Raw genomic sequence first — 19,799 nt, 5'->3', positions numbered from 1 at the left:
AATCCAAATCGGAAAAGAAGAAGTAAAACTGTCACTGTTTGCAGATGACATGATACTATACATAGAGAATCCTAAAGACGCTACCAGAAAACTACTAGAGCTAATCAATGAATTTGGTAAAGTAGCAGGATACAAAATTAATGCACAGAAATCCCCTTCCTCTTGCGTCTCCCTCCCACCCTCCCTATCCCACCCCTCTAGGTCACCGCAAAGCACCAAGCTGATCTCCCTGTGCTATGCGGCTGCTTCCCACTATCTATTTTACATTTGGTAGTGTATATAGGTCCATGCCACTCTCTCACTTTGCCCCAGCTTCCCACTCCCACCCCGTGTCCTCAAGTCTATCCTCTATGTCTACATCTTTATTCCTGCCCTGAAACTAGGTTCATCAGTACCATTTTTTTTTAGATTCCATATATATATTTTTTAAACTGTCAAGGTCATCAAAGAAAAGAAAGGCTAAGAACTGTTTCAGATTGAAGGCGATTAAAGAGATATGACAAATGCATGTCTACATACACACATACACACACAAGCACATACATACATGCAAAAAGAGACAGCAAATGTGGCAAAATATTAACCACTGGGGAATCTGAATCTGGATGAAGAAGGCATGAGAGTTCTTTTATAAATTTTCTCTAAGTTTGAAATTATTTCAAAATAAATTATATAGATATAGATGATAATAACCTCGTCTACTTGTGCCTCCAGTATCTTCGGGGTACATGACAGCAGTCAGTGTGAGTCACCAGGGAGCACAGCCAACGCTCTGCTGTTGCTCATATGCAAATTCAGCAGCCTGTTTTTTATCAAGCCTAATGTCTCTGGCTCTCCTATATTACATACTCTTTGAGGAATTTTACATTGGTTTGAGGTATCCCTGGAAACTTATAGAGCTTCTCAAATATTAATTTTGCAGATTGGTTGCCAGGAGCCCCATTATAGAAAATAAAAGTCCATAAGTTCCTTCCTGTCGCATTCAAAGTCTTCAACAACTTTGCCCCAATCCAGCACTTCCCAGTTTCCTCCCTCCGCCCACTACCCCACTCCAAACCTCAACCAACCAAGCAACTTTAAGCCTACCTGCCTTTGCTCACTCTGTTCCCTCTACCTGGCACGCCCTTCCCCAGCTTCTTCCATCTGTCAGAATTAGCTGCTTTCACCTTAGGGGCCCAACCCGAATATCCCATCCTTTGTAGAGTCTTCCCTTATCCCTAACTGCTCTGCCCTGGAAAGACCTGGTCACCTTCTCCCCTCCATTCTCCTAGAACTCTTTGCTAATACGTACTGACCTGTGTTGTGACTGCCAGGCACATGCCTGTCTTCCCCCACCAGACTGTAGGTGTGCTGTGGGGCAGGAACCAAGCAGTATTTTTCTACCTTTCTTTCAGTGCATAGCATGGTGCTTGGCACACAGCATGCTCGGTATTTGGTGAAATGAAAAACCCCATGTCTAGGCATGTGCCAGTTAGTTAAGTATGGTGGAGGAAGAGCTGTAGTGATTAAAATCAGGCACTCTGGGACCAGACTGCCTGGGTTCGAATCCTGCCGCTGCCACTCTCCAGCCGTTGGCAAGTGAAGATTCTGTTCCAGCTGTATAACTGGGAAAATAAGAGACCTGCCTCACAGTGTTTTTGTGGCATACTTAGAGCTATGTCGGCAGACGACTACTATTATTATTTACTATTATTGGACCACCCTCTGTTGTTTGGTGAAGCACATAGCCCTGGCATCCAGATAGTCCAGAACTCCTCTCCCTCCACCCTGCTTTTTCTCCCCCTAACCCACAAAGCTAGGGTTTGAAGGTATTTGTGATGCTTTTCAAAATCGAGTTTGCTAAACATCTAAATCGGTTTCTGCTGGCTGAGGGAGATGCTGGCTGGGCCCTGCAGAGGATGTTCATGTGTATGTGTGCACACACTAGGGGGCTCAGGGGAGTGGAGTGTGGGTGCTGGTTAGGTACACAGGGAGCCCTAATCCAGCATCAATTATACATAGGAAGGAAGTAAAATAAAACAAAACGTAAAAGCAGAAAGACTTCCCCAATCTTTAAAAGTATATTAAGACCAAGTTAAGATATTTTCTTCTCACAATAAGAGGACAAAGGTAGGCACTAATTTTTATCAACAATCTTATTCTTCTATCTCTACTGAAATCTTAAGAGTAGAGCATTCTTTAACACACTGTGCAGAGACGTGTGCCTTAGAACCACTGACTGTATTTCCATGCAGTCATCCAGAATGGCTTGCCTAAACTTGGGGGCAGGGGGCGGTATAATTTTTTCATAAAACAAGTACAGGAGCTATAAATACTTCCTAGTTCACAGACAAGCAATGGGCAACAAGGGTCTGGAACTGCACACTCAGCGACAAGCTCTGTACGCATAAAATGAGGGGACTGGTGGAACTCGATGATTTCCAAAGGTTGCTTCCAGACCATGACCCTTTCACTATACTTCACACAAAATTCCATAACATCGCATGCTATGTGAGCAAGTGAAGGAAGAAATTAATTACAGCAGTTGTCAGACCAGATGAACTCATACAGAACCCGGGGCCTTGCTCTCTGCCCACTCCATTGGGCAGCACTTTCCAGCTGCATGGTAACAAGGGGCACAACTTAACAATCCCCAAATGCAGCTTCCTTTTGCTGTATCATCAGTCCCGTCCTGGGCAGGCCTTAGGAGTCCAGAAGTCAGGCTGCAGGTGAGCGGTGAGAGGGAAGAAAGTGGAAAGGGTTACAGTTCCTGGGAATGGAATGGGCGATGCATTAATAAAGGACACACTGTAGTAAGGAGGACGTGACATTACAGAGGCCGGGAGGGTCACATAATGGCCCTCTTCTCCAGTGTTCAGTGCCAACTAGAAGATGCAGCGACTCTACCCAAAATCTGTCTCATAATAGTCAAGATACCACGGGCACTTCAGTACTTGTTCTCACCAGCCTCAGCAAGTGCTGCCTTCTAATGTCCACTGTCTAATTTAAAGACTTACTGCTGAACTAGAGCCTAAATTTGTCATGCACGCACAGATGGGACATAGCTTGGGGACTAAATGCTGTTTTCCAAACTTTCTTCAAAAATAACACGTTGCTCTAAGCATACATAGGAAATGTGCCAAAGAGTAATTTTGTGAAAAGCAGAGAAGAAGCACAAGCTAGGACTTAGGAACAGAAAGGCTTTTCTAACAAAGCATTACAGTTTTGTTCTTTTTTTCTTTTTTGGGGGGTGGGGGCTAAAGTAATTATATGAATCCCAGCCCTTATTTTGTTTTACAGTATTTACATAAGAAAAAGAAACCGGCTTTAAGGCACACTGAGCAGCTCCCTATTAGAAAAACAGAGCTGAAAACAAATGACCAAAAATGGATTTACCAACAAGAAAGGAAATTCTGGGATTTAAGTAAGCCATAAACTCAAAAACTCAGACCTTAACATATACATACAACCTCTCACTCCCACGACAATGACATCTTATGTTAGAGCCACGGGCTAAAGCTGAAACTGTCACTGAACCAAAAATCCAGGACTGAGTTATTCTTTCCAGGCTGTAAGAAAAGCAAATATTTTTTATAACATACAGAGCTTGAGTTTATATTTCACCAACCCCCATCCAAACGTCACACTCTCCTCTATTTTTCTTTTTTTGGGCTTTCTTACTTACCCACCCAGAAACAAAATAACTGTAATTTTCAGCAAGCAGGAAGCCAAGTCTCAGGCCCACTTCCCTTGCATTAAAGGGCCTGCACACGTTAGCAGGCAAAGAGCCCAGGAGCTGCTGCAGAGCATTTATTTATACCCATTTGGAATTTCCTGACCAACTCACAGCCTGCTGGCCACGGGGTTTAATTTCAGGACTCTCGGCGTCAGTGAGACAGCAAAAACTACCAATGAACGAAACAGCTAGCAAGGATCTTAACCCAGAGGTAAAGACAGACCTCTCCCATGCCCCTTCCAATTTTTCAAACAAACTGTGCCGTATCCTTCAGACACATGAAATGCTAACCTAGAAATACAGCTATAAATCTGCTAATTCTAGGAAGAACACAGACTGAAAGGCGGCAAATGTGTCCTTATTCTTCCTGCTGACTTAGTCCCTCCCCCAAACCCTCCAGTGCTGAGAAAAGCTTCCTGTCACAATCTGAGCCATAGCGCAGGGCTGTTCTATGAAGGAAATGATTCAGTGTTATGCTGAACCCAGGCTTGGCTTGAGGTGAGTGATTTCTTTTCTTGGTTTATTCTTATTTAATGCAACATGTAATTTGAAGGCTAAAAACACTCCCATTTGTAAACCACAGTCCCAAAGCTTTTTTTTTTTCATAGTTCCTTAAACATTTTATTCCAATTAGATCATGTGACTTTCAAAGACACAGAAGTAGTTCCCAAACAAGTGCATTCTGTTTTAGGGGGATAACATTTTTGAGCGACATTTTGTTTCTGTTTTAAACGTTTACTAAGAATGAGATGTCCCTCTAATGGTTTAAAATCACCACCTAAAAAAAAAGAAGGAAAATAGGGTTCTTTTAAATCTGTTCTTCACTTGTGCCTAAGTGTATTGGGTAAATGTGACTGACACTAGTGGAATAAAGTTTAATTGAACTCTTCTACAGGGCAAGTAAGAAAAGCTAGTTCTAAACAGTAAAACAGAGATTAACAAAGATTCAGGATGACTCTAAATGGCCTGTTTTGTAAAATTCAAAACGGGACAGCTATGTGGAGAGAGGCAGAGTTTTACAAGAACCCCTGGATTTGCAGAGTCTAACTGGTCCACCTTAGTGCTGGCAAACACCCTACCTCACTCCACTTATGTTCTCATTCCATCCTTGGCTCCACACCTGATGTCTGAGTGCTTTAAAAGTGACTATCTTTGAAACAGACATTTTCCTGCATGAAGCTACAAAGATCAAACTTTTTAAGATGACGTGGAATTCATTTGGGCTTGTTTTACGCCAAATAAACTGATTCAAAGAGAAATAACAAACTAATAAAGAACAAAGCTTCAAGTGCCATACACTTTGAAATATAGGATCCAAAAACTTCCAAGTTATTTTACCCAACGACACCACATTAGATAAGAGATTTGAGTTAGATCAATTTTTTCCATGTTTTTGGACTTAAAAAAAACTTTTTGGAGATATTTATGTACCATAAAATTCACCCGTTTTAAGTGTACAGTTTGATGAGTTTTAGTTAATGTATACCATTGTGCATCCATCCCCACAATCCAGTTTTAGAAAACATCCATCAATCAAAAAATTTCCTTAGGCTTGTTTTATCATTTTGCTTTTAAGAGAGAAATTTTCTCCTCTGTACTTCTGAGAAAATTCTGGTATTATTTAGTCACATTATTATATTCCAAACTAAGTATCAATATCAAAAGACTCGTTCTTAAGAATTAAACTGAGGAAAGCATCTGAATGTAGTGTTCCTTAATCCTGGAAAAAAATTCTGCTACATTTTTATTTTTATTTTTTAATATTTTTTTTAATTTTATTTTTTTTGTGGTATGCGGGCCTCCCTCTGTTGTGGCCTCTCCCGTTGCGGAGCACAGGCTCCGGACGCGAAGGCCCAGCGGCCATGGCCCACGGGCCCAGCCGCTCCGCGGCACGCGGGATCCTCCCAGACCGGGGCGCGAAACCGGTTCCCCTGCATCGGCAGGCGGACGCGCAACCACTGCACCACCAGGGAAGCCCCTACATTTTTATTTTATAAATATGAATACAGTTTATTCTATAAAAAGGTTGAAAGTCATTATTTTGTCTGTGTGCTTCTATGAAGGCAAGGTCTAACAGAAAAAGTCACTGTATGCAAGTAAATGTCTAGTCCTTTATCAAGGATGACAAAAGTCGAGATGGGAGAAGAATTAAAAATAGGAGCTTCTTCTGACTGGACAGTGTCAGCCACAATGGTTCCCACTGTCGGGAGAAAGACACACCTCTCTGCCTCTACTCTTCCTTAATTTATGTACAGAAGAAGCCACCAAATGAGATCTGGGAGGATGAAGATGTGCTCAAGACCTTTCCTCAGACAGGTGGGGAGTAGCCAGGAAAGGTGACTCCTTGTGAGAGGGGAAATGGGCTGTAGGCAAAGGCTTCTGTGACCACCAGGCTGGCAGAGAGTGCCCCAACGGTCCTTCCCTGGACGGTGGCTGCAGCACTGTGAGATGGCAACCAAGCCTATCAGTAGCCACCCTTCTGCTGACTCGTCCCCCCATCCCCACCCCAATGAATCAGAATCTCTTGTGGTGGGGACAGGGGCATCAGCCATCTTTAGAAGCTTCCCAGATGAGTCTCTGCCACAGCCAGGGATGAGAACCTCAGCTCTAAACCAAGCAAACTCTGCAACTCTTAAGTGTGTTCTTCATCTTGGCTTAAAGGAAGCTGACAGCCAAACTGGGGGCAGCCCCTTAAGCAATTCAAGTAGCCTCAAGGTTCAGATCACAAGTTCAACTACCTTCAGAGTCCAGGTTAATGATGGAAAGGAAGGGCTTCAGAGGGATTTGGGGGCGACCAGAAGGCACCCATCCTCTCCAGATGACTGTGGCCCTGTGGAAGTACACATCCAGTGATCCAGATCTTTTGACTTTTCAAGATAAGCTGCAGAAATTGGTTTTTTTTTTTTCCAGAAATTGGTATTTTTATATGAAATTATCTAATGTAAAAAATCTTGGCAATTAATTCAAATTAAAACAAAACCTTGGGTTGGTCAAACTGAACACGCTCCCAGGTCTCAGTATGACACCAAGCAAGGACTTCATGGTATCCATTTGGGATCCAATTTCATTCCTGTTTCCATCCCTTTCCTTTTCCCATTTTCCATGTGGCCAACTTTTTTTTTCTTCTCACTTAAAATTGCTAGAGTCCTTGGTGAAACAAATTGAAGACAAAGACAACAACCGAAACAACAGCCTAGGATCCCTACCACCATTTCTCTTGCAGGTAATCTTAATAGCAAAAACCCTACCTGTAAGTCTTCATCCTAAAAAGAGACAGGTTGAAAGCAAGATGCTCTGCTGTCATGCTCATGAAGGACCTGCATTATTTGAGACTTCCCCTCAACCCTTAAAGAATTCAAATACCTTATCACGCTACGTTACCCATCCTCTCCTCTCAGACTTGTGATGGGATATGACACCAAAACCTGGGTGTCTAAGGGAACTGCAGTGACGGAGAAAAGTGGGCACAGTTCCCTTCCGCACCACCAGGGCTCCTTCTCTACCCACCTCCCTCATAGCACAAGGAGGCTGACAGGACTTGAAGGGGATTAGAAGGACAGGACAGGTCCAGCAAGGGATTACAGTTCTTTCCCACCCTGTTAGGTGTGGACGGCGTTGGGTGCTGGAAGAGCACTCCTCTTTACCTGCCTGGATTAGAAGGATCTGCGCCTAAAACTTAACATCAGGGAGATTTTCCAAGGAAAGGCCACAATCAACACCAAAAGGGTGTGCCCCAGCGGAGGTGCGAGATTCCAGCTGGGAAACTGAAATTAGGAAGAGGATGCTATGGATGATGGGCCTATCTTAAAAGGCCAGAAAAGAATCCTCTGTCTTTGTTAAACCTTGCTCAACAAAGTGCATTTTCCCCAACACATTTAAGGTTTAACGCTGGAGTCACACTGAATTTCTATCCGTTGGGTTTTTTTTATGGTCTGGGTTGCCTCATGATTATTACTTTCATTAAATTTAAACTAAAGACTTTCTCACAATATAGTTTCATCTGAGATTTGAAATCAACATTTAAAAAAGCCAAATGACAAAATGAATTGGTGCATGAAACTAAAGGATTTAAAGCTTTAAATGAGATTACCACAGAGACTATAAAGGCTGTAAATGATGAAGCAGTAAGGACAGTTTATTTCCTCCCATCTAAAAAGGGTGATACATCTGTAGAGACCTTCCCCAAAAAACTGTGGGTGAGAAGGAAGGTAGACCAATGGCCATACTCCCACCTTAGAGGTCACCAGCTCAGGTTCTCATCCATAGGTTCAACCAGTCCACCAAACCAGACTAGATGATAAACAAGAGGAACTGACTGGAGCTCCCCCACCTCTCTCTGGTTGGATTGTTAACAAGCGGAGAAAGGAGCAAAGAGGCCACGGGAGCTAGAAAGAGCTTTCCAAATGGCCTCCAATAATACTCCTCTCTGGATAACCACATCGTAACTGGTCTCCTCTCCCTGGAACTCAAGGCATTTAACAGACAACACCATTTTAAGCCTACCTTAGAGCACGTGATGGAGAGAAAGTATATACTACAACTTCCACTTAGATGTGAGGTACGAGGAGGAAGAATCCAAGTATGTGTGACAGAGGGAAAGCCACCTGTTCGTGCAGGGGAAGTATCCAGGTGAACAGGCTGGGAGAAAATTGCCAAGAGTATGACAATTTAAGATTGGCAACTGGCAGGGCTCAGTTCAACCCCACAGATTCCTAAGCAGGCACTGTGCCTGTGTCTTGCTCTGTATTAGATGCCCAGCGTTAAGCCAGCACCAAGGAGGTGGGCTGCAAACATTTGTTGGTTGAACATTGAGCCTGTTGGCTATGCTGGGTACTACACAAGCCACAATGGGCATACCAAGATGAAGGTGACATGAATCCTGCCTCTTAAGACCTCAAAGATTACAGATTAATGAGACACACAACTACAACTCTTACATAAAAGCAAGTGATGGCGGGCTTCCCTGGTGGCGCAGTGGTTGAGAGTCCACCTGCCGATGCAGGGGACACGGGTTCATGCCCCGGTCCGGGAAGATCCCACATGCCGCGGAGCGGCTGGGCCCGTGAGCCGTGGCCGCTGAGCCTGCGCGTCCGGAGCCTGTGCTCCGCAACGGAAGAGGCCACAACAGTGAGAGGCCCACATACCAAATAAAATAAAATAAAATAAAATAAAATAAAATAAAATAAAATAAAATAAAATAAAATAAAATAAAATAAAATAAAATAAAATAAAAGCAAGTGATGGCAACTATTTAACAGAATACAAAGCTCTCCAGAATAAAAAAGAGGAATGGGCAAATTCCCACTGGGAGTATCTGAGAACACTTGTTGGAAGTGGTAAGAGAGGAAGCAGGACTTGAAGGATAAGAAGGGCTCATATAAACAGATATAGGAAAGACATCCAAATAAAGAGAACAGTGCTTTGCGCAAAGCCTACAGGGCAGGCAGGAGTGGGAAGCAGCAGCTGGGATGGTGGAGAAGCCCCTGCTTCTTTCACACCTCTTTGAACAGAGCAGGTCTCTTACTACCTGGAGCCATGGAGAACTGGGAAGGCCAACTGTGATTTTTGCAGGCATTATGACTGAAGAAACAGAAATAGACTATGATTTCTGTCAAAATAAGGCCAAAAACAAAGGCTCAGAGTAAAGAGCAGAAGACAGAGATTAAAGTTAATGAAAGCTAAAATGTTTGGAGAGACAGAAAAAATAACAGAAGTATAGAAAGCTCAATGACCCTTAATCTTGCCGGCCATCCTTAACAAAACAAAATCACAATGCAGTGAGAATAAGGCAAAGACAGACCAACTTTCACAGAAACTCAGAGTTGGTCCTTCCACAAAGAAGGGAAACAGCTGCCCTCTCTCTGCCTAGTAAATTTCTGTGCAGTCTTTTAAAAGTGAGCTACTGAATGAATGAACTCACTGAACTGAATTATTTCTACTGAGTTTTGTATCATTCTTTCTGGTAGTCCGAAAACTATACCCTCACTTAAATTTACCACTATTTGGAAAGCCTACTTTTTCATCATCAAAGTGTCCAGAGGACAGAAAACCAAGGGACAATGTCCCAGAGGAAAAGCCTCCAGCTCTAAGCCCTCTTTACCTTTCTGGAAGCTTTTCTGTCTTGGATTTCTTCATTTAAAATCAGTATCCTGAGGTGGTGTAAGTTCCAGCGGCTGTCTTCCAGTTCCCAAATAATTTCCGAGCACCAGCTTTGGAGAATCCACAGCTCCTTGTATGTGTGTGTGTGATGAATGAGCGTTTAGAAGGCATTGCTCAGGGCCTGCTGAGATTCTTTATAGGACAGGCTGACAGGTAACCAACCACAGAGCTTATGATGTGACGTGACCTTTTCCCCCTCACATTGCCAAACAGCTGTCCCTGAGGCAGATTTGAAAGCTGTGTAAAGTGTGGTGCTAATGGAAAAATCTGGCGGCAAAGGGCTTCAGTATTTTGCAATTTTTTCCTGTAAGCTGCATTGCTGGAATGGTTTGACACGCAAACCATTCCCTCCTCCCCGACCGGCTTATGGACTTCCAGGTCTCCACCCTGCTGTGCTATAAAAGTCAGTATACCATCGGGCTGACTCACCACCTGAAGAGATGGAATACTGGCTAGGGGACATGCTGCATGAAGCCGGCAGGTACTTCTATCTCTTCTGCCAGGTCATGGGAAGACAAATCAGGCTTTGTCCTCAGTTGGAGGGAACATGCCAAATGGGCTGCCTCAAAAAACATTGCCATGGGGTGGCCCTGATTTGAATAAAAAATCCCAGTCTATCAATCTGAAATGCTAGGGAAAAGGAAATAAACCAGCCGTCACCTGGTGGGTACGCTGTCTTACATGAGGGGGATACTGAGAGCAGAGAAAGTGAACTTTTTTCTGTTTTAGTTAGAAGAATGTAAGAACTGATGCCCATGACTAACGTTTTAAAGAGATTAAGCAGTTGGGCTTATGAATTAATAGAAATGTCACTTCTCTCTCCCTCTCTTATATTTCTAATCTTGGCATATTCTCCCCCCCTTTCTTTCAGGAGACTTTTTTAAATTTTTGGCTGTGTTGGGTCTTTGTTGCTTCTCACGGGCTTTCTCTAGTTGCGGTGAGCGGGGGCTACTCTTCGTTATGGCGCGCAGCCTTCTCATTGCGGTGGCTTCTCTTGTTGTGGAGCACGGGCTCTAGATGCGTGGGCTTCGGTAGTTGTGGCTCACGGGCTCAGTAGCTGTGGTGTTCAGGCTCAGTAGTTGTGGCTCACGGGCTGTAGAGTGCAGGCTCAGTAGTTGCGGCGCACGGGCTTAGTTGCTCCGCGGCATGTGGGATCTTCCCGGATCAGGGCTCGAACCGGTGTCCCCTGCATTGGCAGGTGGATTCTTAACCACTGCGCCACAACAGAAGTCCCCTTTCAGGAGACTCTTAAATGTGCCTGCTGTACAGAAACACTTGAATTGTCTTTGCCTGATAGAGAGTTGATGCAAGAAAAAGGCACTCAGAAAGTGGACAGGAAAGGGAAAATTTGGCAGGACAAGCTGAATCAATGTTTGCAAAGCTGATGGAATTTATCAACTAAACCAGATACTATGAGACTAAATTCAGAAAATCCAATGACTATCACTTGATTCTATCCAACAGAGATCATGTCCAAAATTCAAAAGATCCCTTGGAGACAGAACTGTTCCAATTAATAAAATCACAGAAAAAGGAGCTAAAATAAAGTTAGTACTTGTGACTATTAATAGCAAATTGCTTCCATAAACTATTACTCTAGCACCAGCTCCCTTAAATAAAGGTTTATATGATGAAATGTAGCCATGTCCACAACCCCTGATCCAGCTGGTAGAAATGTCACGAACCACTCAAATCTGGCTTGTTACAAACAAGACAAAGTAAGAGTACAAAGATTTAAATTTCAGGATAAGAACAAATCCCATGAATCCAATAACTTTTTCTCTTGGTCCAGTTCTCCCTCATGTCTGTAGTTCTGCTTTTCATTCTGTTGGTTAGAAAAGCCTTCTGAATATTACAGAATATTATTCAATCTGAATTTTCAGCCATGGCTTGCTCCAAGAACTACTAGGATTAGAAATCTGGTCACTATTTTAAAAAATCCTCAGAATAGCTACATACTTATTTTTAAGCTGTGAGATCACTTGTCCATATAGAACTGCCAGCTGAGATCACTAATGCTATATATGTAAGTGGCTGCATATTTTAAACACCTCTCTTGTTTTCAGGCTTCATAATGAACTGCAACCCAAAAGCAGAACCAGGCTTATCCTCTAAAACATGAACATACTTTTCCTAAAGCATATGGAATAGAGTACACTCCAAAAATATCTAACAAGGCAGCCAAGGGAGGAAAGATAGAATCATGATTTTTTTTGACTTAGAACTTCTACAACTGGATGATAGAACTTCTACAACTGTATGAATGAATCTTATCAAGTCTGATTTCCTGGTTGGGTCTTATTTGAGGTTTTTATTAGAGAAGTCCACTCAATGCCATTTTAAAATATGTTGCCAGAAAAGAACAATAATTCATTATCTCTGTGAATTTGAGAACTATACTAACTATTTTTCATGCCAGATCAAACAGCCTTTTATAGAAAAGGTCCCCAAAGCAGAAACTGTGAGCTTTAGTCACTGATTTTCCTCCAAACCCATTCAAACCTTTCTCAGAAATTGCACAAAGGAGATGAACAGGAATTCTCCGGGACACAGGAAGAAGGAAGCTAATGGGCTCAACTAGCCCACCCAAAGTTCTTCCAGAAAAAGGGGAAGTGTATAATCAGAAACAAATGTCAATACTCACGATGGGAAGTCTGCGGGTGAGCAGGGCACAAAATATTCAAGTCCTTGTAGGAAGGGCTGTTGTAATCCTTTGCCTCACTATGCAGTCTCCTAATGATAGCAACAGCTCAAGTTCTTAACATAGCCAATCTCCCTGTTGGGCTTTTATTTTGTGTTTTTTCTTTTTTGTTGGCACCCACAGTGTATCAGGGCAGCAATCGACAACTGAAGGGTACTTCGCCCAGCACTCAGGACTAGCAAGAGCCTGGATTCTATCCTTCCTACACCCAAGTCAGCTGGTACTTGCTGGGAGATAAGTCATCCTTCCTCGGCTTAGCTGGAGAGCTAATCGCCTCCCTGAAATCTGATGCTTAACCCATTATGACTCGCTCATGGTTTGAAGCAAAAATCTTACAAGGCAAAGCTGGCTACAGCTTAAAACCAAAGCCTTGAAAGTTTATAAAACAGGCAAGCCCTGACAAGGGAGGGACTCTTCAGAGCCTCTTGGGGGCAGGACAAATTCTGGGGTTCTGATTAACCAGACAAGCAAGACTTTCTAAAACCCAGGGTCCCTGTTTGTAGGTGGTCTTGGCATTTTAACAGTAATGAAATTCAAATGCAAATACTTCTTACTTAAAAAAATTAACTATCTTACCAAACAGCATCACTATAAGAAAATAAATTATTTCAATTATAAACTTCAGTGTGAAATTAGCCTTCAAATAACTAACAACGAAGTTTCATTTGAAGTTGAAATGCATAATCTAAGTAAGTCCAATGAGTAAACACATCAAATAACAGGATGAAACTGCATGATATACTAAATATACAAATATAATTTATATATATATATGGTATTAGAATACATTTGTTAATTTGGCTCTATGAAACAATTCACACGAAGAAAAAAAATAACCCCTGTCAGGAAGGACATGTTATTTGTAATCATTCTACTTTTGGGTTTTTTGTAGTTTTCTTAAACACATACTTTCCCCTTGATCTGTTTAATCGGATCTTCATAGACACTAAACTTCTGATTTTTAATGTCAACAGAATGCCTCAAACAAAAGAAAATTACTTTTCCATATTCATCTTCTGGCTTAGCCATGGTGGCAAGTCGTGTTTTGCCATCTGAAAATAAGGAAGGGAGATGGAACAGGAGGAGAAATCAAAATCCTGGCTAGCTCTTACGTATGTTTTTATGTTAGGCAACTCTGTGTTACCCTCTCAGCTCTTCTGATAACCACTGAACACACCACTTAGGGGAAAATGCAAAGTACAAATAGGAACACTCATTTAATCCTCTTGCAGATTGTATCAGGAGACCCTGGAAGGTCAAGAAGGGTACCCATGAATTAAAGCAGCCCCAGTTTCTAATCAGCTTACTCCCTGTCTTTGGAGTAATACAAACAAAGAGGTCAGGTCTAAGACTCACCACCATGAACACACCACCTCTGCCATGCTCTGTGACATTCTTTACAGATGGTCTCAGAAAACACCAGGTCGGCTCTAGCCAAACCAGTCGGTGCAAATTGGTCTTGTACTTGACAAACAGCACGCAATCCCTGCTGTCAGGTTCACCGCAGTGGGCTCAGAGTTCTGTTTGAGAAATGCTCCTGCCCAGAAAAAATATTTACACAACGGAGAGTGGGCTGCACTGCACTGCAGCCTTCTGCCTGCTCGGCCACGTGTCTTTGGTTCTCTCTGACTGGCCAGGTCTTATCAGTGGCCTTTGTACCTCATTTAAGATCAGCATGGAGAAAAAACCTGAAGCCAAATAACTGACCAGGGTAACAAGATTTTATGAAAGTTATTATATTAATTTAAAATGACAACCAAATGTTTAATGTAGTTCAATAAGTATATTCAATGAGTAAGTATGCATCTGTCTGGAAAAATTCACATGTATTTAGGCTGTGAAAGGGGACAGCAAGAGAGGGAAAAACTGTAGTAAACTAGCAAAGGCAAGTATTCACAGAAATAAAAATGGTGATGGCAAGCATAAAAAGTGACTCCCTAATGCTCATCTATCCATTTCATTTAACTGTCAAAGGACAGTAATTCAATTATTTCCCCAGCATCACAGCATCCGACAGAGCCTGGCACAATGGCACCTGAGCAGGTGTTTATTAGATCAGGAACTCATAACAGAGATAGCAAAACAAGAAGGATGGTGATTTCTCCTGACATCTGACCAGCACTTTTCATTGTGTTTTTACGGTTATTGTTTTACAGGATTGTTTTAATTTTTATTCACAACAATCCTGTGAAGAAGGTAGGACAGGTATTATTATCTTCATCTGACAAATAAGCCACTTGTTATTTGGCTTCTAAAGAGATTCTAGGCTCTAATTAAAGTTTCACAACATTAATTAGTGTTTACAGAGGCATTGATAAGTACACTCAGTTTACAATATGACGCAAAAACTGGGGGAAAAGCAGACTGTCCCTATCCCTAAATTCTTCAGAAATACAGCCATTTATCTAACCAATGACCCCTATTTACTTACTACTTGGCTATAAAAAAAGAGAACAGTCAGCCATGAGCAATTTATGATGTTCATAAGTCATTACATTAACAAATGACATTGGGGTACTCTTAGTAATACCATAATAAAATGTTTTATTTTAAATTAATGAAAACAAAACTGGACCAGTCAATAGAAGTAGGATAAAGGATCTGATGAAAAAGAGATAAAACTATCACAAACAATTGATAATGAGGGGGCTGCCAGTAAGAAGGAAGATGCAATCTGGAAGGGGTCACAGGTAAGGTTGCCAGGTTTAGCAAATAAAAATACAGGACACCCAGTTAAATTTGAATTTCAGATAAACAAAGAATACTTTTATAGTATAAGAATGACCTCTATTTTATCTGGATACTCTGTCCACAAGGAGACTTCAACTTCTACTAGAATGTAAGATTCCTGAAAGCAGGGATTTTTGCCTGTTTTGTTCACTGTTCTATTCTCAGGGCCCAGAACGATGTTTGGCACGTTGTAGGTGCCCAGTAATATTTGCCATGTACTAGTTAAAGTTTATTTCTTAAGCTGTGATGGTATGTACATGGGTGCTTCTTATATAAACTTTACATATTTTGTATGTCTGAAATGTACAGTAATAAAATTTACAAATTACAGCATTAACTAACTGCTCTTATAAGGGGGAGGGGGTGGGGGGAGGGATGGAGTGGGAGGTTGGGGTCAGCGGATGTGAACTATTATATATAGAATGGATAAACAACAAGGTCCTACAGTATAGCACAGAGAACTATATTCAATATCTTGTGATAGGGACTTCCCTGGTGGCTCAGTGGGTAAGACACCACACTCCTAATGCAGGGGGCCCAGGTTCAACCCCTGGTTGGGAAACTAGATCCTGCATGCATGTCACAACTAAGAGTCCACATGCCACAATTAAGAGTCTGCATGCAGCAACTAAGGAATCCGTACGCCGCAACTAAAGATCCCGCATGCCTCAACGAAGATCCTGCATGCTGCAACTAAGACCCGGCACAGCCAAAATAAATAAATACATATTTTTTTAAAATCCTGTGATAAACCATAATGGAAAAGAATACGAAAAAAGAATGTATATATAACCGAATCACTTTGCTATACAGCGGAAATTAACACAACACTGTAAATCAACTATATTTCAAAAAAAAAAAAAATCAGTACCTTTTACCCAATCTAACTGAAGGACTCAATGGGGAAGTCAGAGTATAAAAGGACTTGTGAATGGTCCCTTACCCAGTTTAAACTCTAAACAGGGACATGAACATGGGATGATCAGTCTTCAGGTGTGTTTTGCAGCCAAGGGCACAGTTTAACTAGGTGGTACTTTTCTCATCTGTCTTCTTTTGCATCTGCTTTATTCCTGTTTTGCAGCCAAGGGCACAGTTTAACTAGGTGGTACTTTTCTCATCTGTCTTCTTTTGCATCTGCTTTATTCCTAAGACCATGGAAAGTGTTTCTTTTGCCAGTGCTCTGACTCCACTGTCACACAAGATTTCTCCTCATGTTCTACGGAGCCCAAAGCAGTGATTTTTCAGGGGTAGGGGTAGGGAGGGAGAGCCCTTTCGGGCATAACACATCTAGGGGAAGTACAGTTTAAAAAAGCATATTTAATATTATACTTTATTTTTGGAAAATGAAAAAAAAACATATAATTTACTCCACATTTAAAACTAATGTAACTTTTTCTCATGGGAAAGATCAGTAACCAGCCTTCATTAGCTGCCATAAAGCTTGCTTTATCCCATCTTAATCTGGGTTTGTAAATGTTCTTATGTTAATTACATTTCAAAAAGTATTATTTATAACTCACATACACTTTTGTATTGTTTGAGTTTGGCATTTTTTTTTAACAATGGGCAGGTATTTCTTTTGTAATACAAAGTGAGAAAAGAAAATGTAAAATAAAGATTTTTATAACTATAATCTCCACTATGTGAAATGCATAAAATTTAAAGAAGGAAATAATGCCATTTGCAGCAACATGGATGGACCTAGAGATTGTCATACTGAGTGAAGTCAGACAAAGAAAGACAAATATCATATGATATCACTTATATGTGGAATCTTAAAAAATGGTACAAATGAACTTATTTAGGAAACAAATAGAGTCACGGACATAAAAAAAAACAAACTTATGGTTACCGGGGGGAAGCGAGGGAGGGATAAACTGGGAGATTGGGACTGACATATATACACTACTATATATTGATATAAAATAGATAACTAATAAGGACCTATTGTAGAGTACAGGGAACTCTACTCAAACTCTGTAATGACCTATATGGGAAAAGAATCTAAAAAAAGTTGATATATGTTTATGTATAACTGATTCACTCTGCTGTACAGCAGAAACTAACAATACTGTAAATCAACTATACTCCAATAAAAATTTTTTTTAATAAATAAATTAAATTATTAAGAAAAAAATTTTACCTGGTCTGGGAGGATCCCACATGCCGCGGAGCGGCTGGGCCTGTGAGCCATGGCCCCTGGGCCTGCGCGTCCGGAGCCTGCGCTCCGCAACGGGAGAGGCCACAGCAGAGGGAGGCCCGCATACCGCAAAAAAAAAAAAAAAGAAAAAAAAAAGAAAAAAATTTTAAAGGCCATATAGAAAATGAGCAAAACATTTATTTTGGGGTGGTGGTATTACCAGTAATTCTTGCTTTATTTTTTTGGAAAACACTAAACTTGTGTATTATAAAATTTTCTCTAATGAGTTTCATATATATGTATGTGTATGTATACGTATACATAATGTATACATGTATATGTATCTGTGTATGTACATACACACATATATTTATACACATATATGCATATATAAAATTAAAGTAATTGTGTATGACTAGGCCTCTAATCAGATTTGCTTACAGGCTTACAGAGGTCATGGTGATTAGAATAAACAAAAACCTTCCCTTGCATTGTCCAGACACCTTTGTGCAATAACAATTCATACCCTGACACCCCAGAAGTCACAAATCAGAGAGCTTTTCTTCACTTTCAGACTCAGTCCCCAGACCTGTTAAGCAGGACACCAGGTGAGGAAGAAAGGTTATAACTGTATCATCAGACTTCAGGGACAAAGGAAAAGGGATACTCCAGGACAAGTCAAGTTGGGAAGGGAATTAGGGTCACTTGGGGTAAGTATCTAAACCCTTGAATATATTGATTCTGCCAGAGATACCAGAGCGTTCCGAGGCACCAACAACTTCGAGCCCCCTTCCTCTGAGTGTGTGAGAAGAACTGAGGGCAGGAGAGGGAAGGGAGATCATAGCATCACGGGGGGATTGAAACCCACCCACAACTCTCAAGAAATTTCACAATGTTTCTATCTCTTCCCTTATCAAATATTCGACTAGAGAAACAAGTAATAATCCTGACTTTCCTTTCTTCACTTAGGTAAGTTACTGAGCTTTTCTATGCCATCATATAGGGATGACAGTGGTGGTGGTGATGGTAACAGCATACTCCCCTAGGATTACTATGACTATTAAGTATGATAATGCAGGCAAAACATCTTGGGCACCATGGTAACACTAAGTGTTCATTAAATGTTAGGTATTGTCATTCATATTTTATTAATGACAGCAGTCCTGAGCAGAATCTATAACAGTCCTGAGAAGCTGAGCAGCAGAAAGGATAGGAAAAAGAATGAACAGAGTAAGATCAGTTGTTCCATAATAAACAATTGAGTTCATTTTGGTTTGGTTTGGGGCAAGCTATAGCATCTTTCCAGAGGGGATACTTGCAGCTGGGATTGCTGAAACACAAAGCCACACACGGGCTGGGTGGGCCCAATGCAGAGGTCTCCTCCTTCTGCTGCTGTTTTACAACTTACACGGCACTTGTGTGCACATTTCTGGTGCTCTCATTGGTCCTAACCCTGCAGGTGGATATACTTACTGATGTCTTACACATGGAGAAATAGTCCTGCCCCATAATTCATGGTTAATGCAGGAGATGGGTCTCCTGATTCCAATCCCACATTCTCTCCATTACCCAGTGCTCAGAGCCAGCAGAGCGAAGACCTTGGACTCAAGCGCTCCACAAGAATTCCCACAGACACAATTACTGCTCTCACATGTTCTGCTATTTGGCAGATAGCTCAAAAGAGGAATGAACACTTAAAGAGTACCATTTTGGACAGGTTGTCATCTCCTGTCATATACTGTCTCTTAGGAGGCTTTTCTCAGCATTTGTTCTATAAATTTCTCCAAAATCTTATATAAGCAATATTGGAATAGATATGCAAACTCTATAGGTCTCTAATATAACCAAAGCAACCATCAGAATACAAGTCTTTATGATTCATAATATATTTGGTTTGCTGCACATTCCCCTCTGGGAAAGTTACTTTAAACAAACAAAAGCTGCTTGGGAGTGGATACTAGGAATTGGTTTTAAGCATTCAAACTCATTTCCTCTTTCATCGTTCAACAATCCCTCATAAAGAAGCACAAGAGGAGTATACATTATTCTTGCATCAGCATTCAGTATTTTACATTTATCTTTCAACATTCCAATAGAATTAACTTAGGTAATAATTTACCTAGCTGATTTTTGTACATAAAGACTCTTAAAGATAAAAGCAAATTCTCTAAGAGATTAAACAAAACAACAAAAAACTTCAATGGACAGAAATTGCTTGAAATCCTAGTTATCTAGGTAACTTATTATTTATCCATTATTAAAAAAGAAATAAATTAGTTTGAGCAAAGACACACACTAATACACACACACACACACACACACACACACACACACACACACACACACACACACAC

At 41.2% G+C, this 19,799-nt stretch overlaps 1 protein-coding gene and 2 long non-coding RNA genes across 9 annotated transcripts in view; 1 reads left to right on the top strand and 2 right to left on the bottom strand.

The window, feature by feature from the left end:
- KANK1 (KN motif and ankyrin repeat domains 1) overlaps nucleotides 1-19,799 on the bottom strand; it is a 206,645-nt gene that overhangs the window by 47,173 nt on the left and 139,673 nt on the right. The window contains exon 1 of one of the 7 annotated variants that reach the window (XM_007129202.3): nucleotides 12,519-12,620. The exons of the other annotated variants lie outside the window; for them this stretch is intronic. The gene's annotated coding sequence lies outside the window, so the exon portion shown is untranslated. Of the gene's footprint in view, nucleotides 1-12,518; nucleotides 12,621-19,799 lie in introns of those variants that run through there. 7 annotated transcript variants of the gene reach the window in all.
- LOC114486878 (uncharacterized) lies at nucleotides 335-3,849 on the bottom strand. The gene is made up of 3 exons (XR_003681252.2): nucleotides 3,665-3,849; nucleotides 3,431-3,548; nucleotides 335-2,702 (listed from the first exon to the last, which is right to left on the bottom strand). It is a non-coding gene; the product is annotated as an uncharacterized lncRNA (long non-coding RNA).
- Nucleotides 4,153-19,799, top strand: part of LOC114486879 (uncharacterized) — a 30,634-nt gene continuing 14,987 nt past the window's right edge. Inside the window, exons 1-2 of the long non-coding RNA XR_003681253.1 lie at nucleotides 4,153-4,213; nucleotides 18,194-18,414. This is a non-coding gene — a long non-coding RNA (uncharacterized lncRNA). The remainder of the gene's footprint in view (nucleotides 4,214-18,193; nucleotides 18,415-19,799) is intronic.

The sequence above is a fragment of the Physeter macrocephalus genome, chromosome 9 (genome assembly GCF_002837175.3).
Source record: "Physeter macrocephalus isolate SW-GA chromosome 9, ASM283717v5, whole genome shotgun sequence".
Taxonomy (NCBI): domain Eukaryota; kingdom Metazoa; phylum Chordata; class Mammalia; order Artiodactyla; family Physeteridae; genus Physeter; species Physeter macrocephalus.
This window is presented reverse-complemented; position numbering and strand designations above follow the sequence as displayed.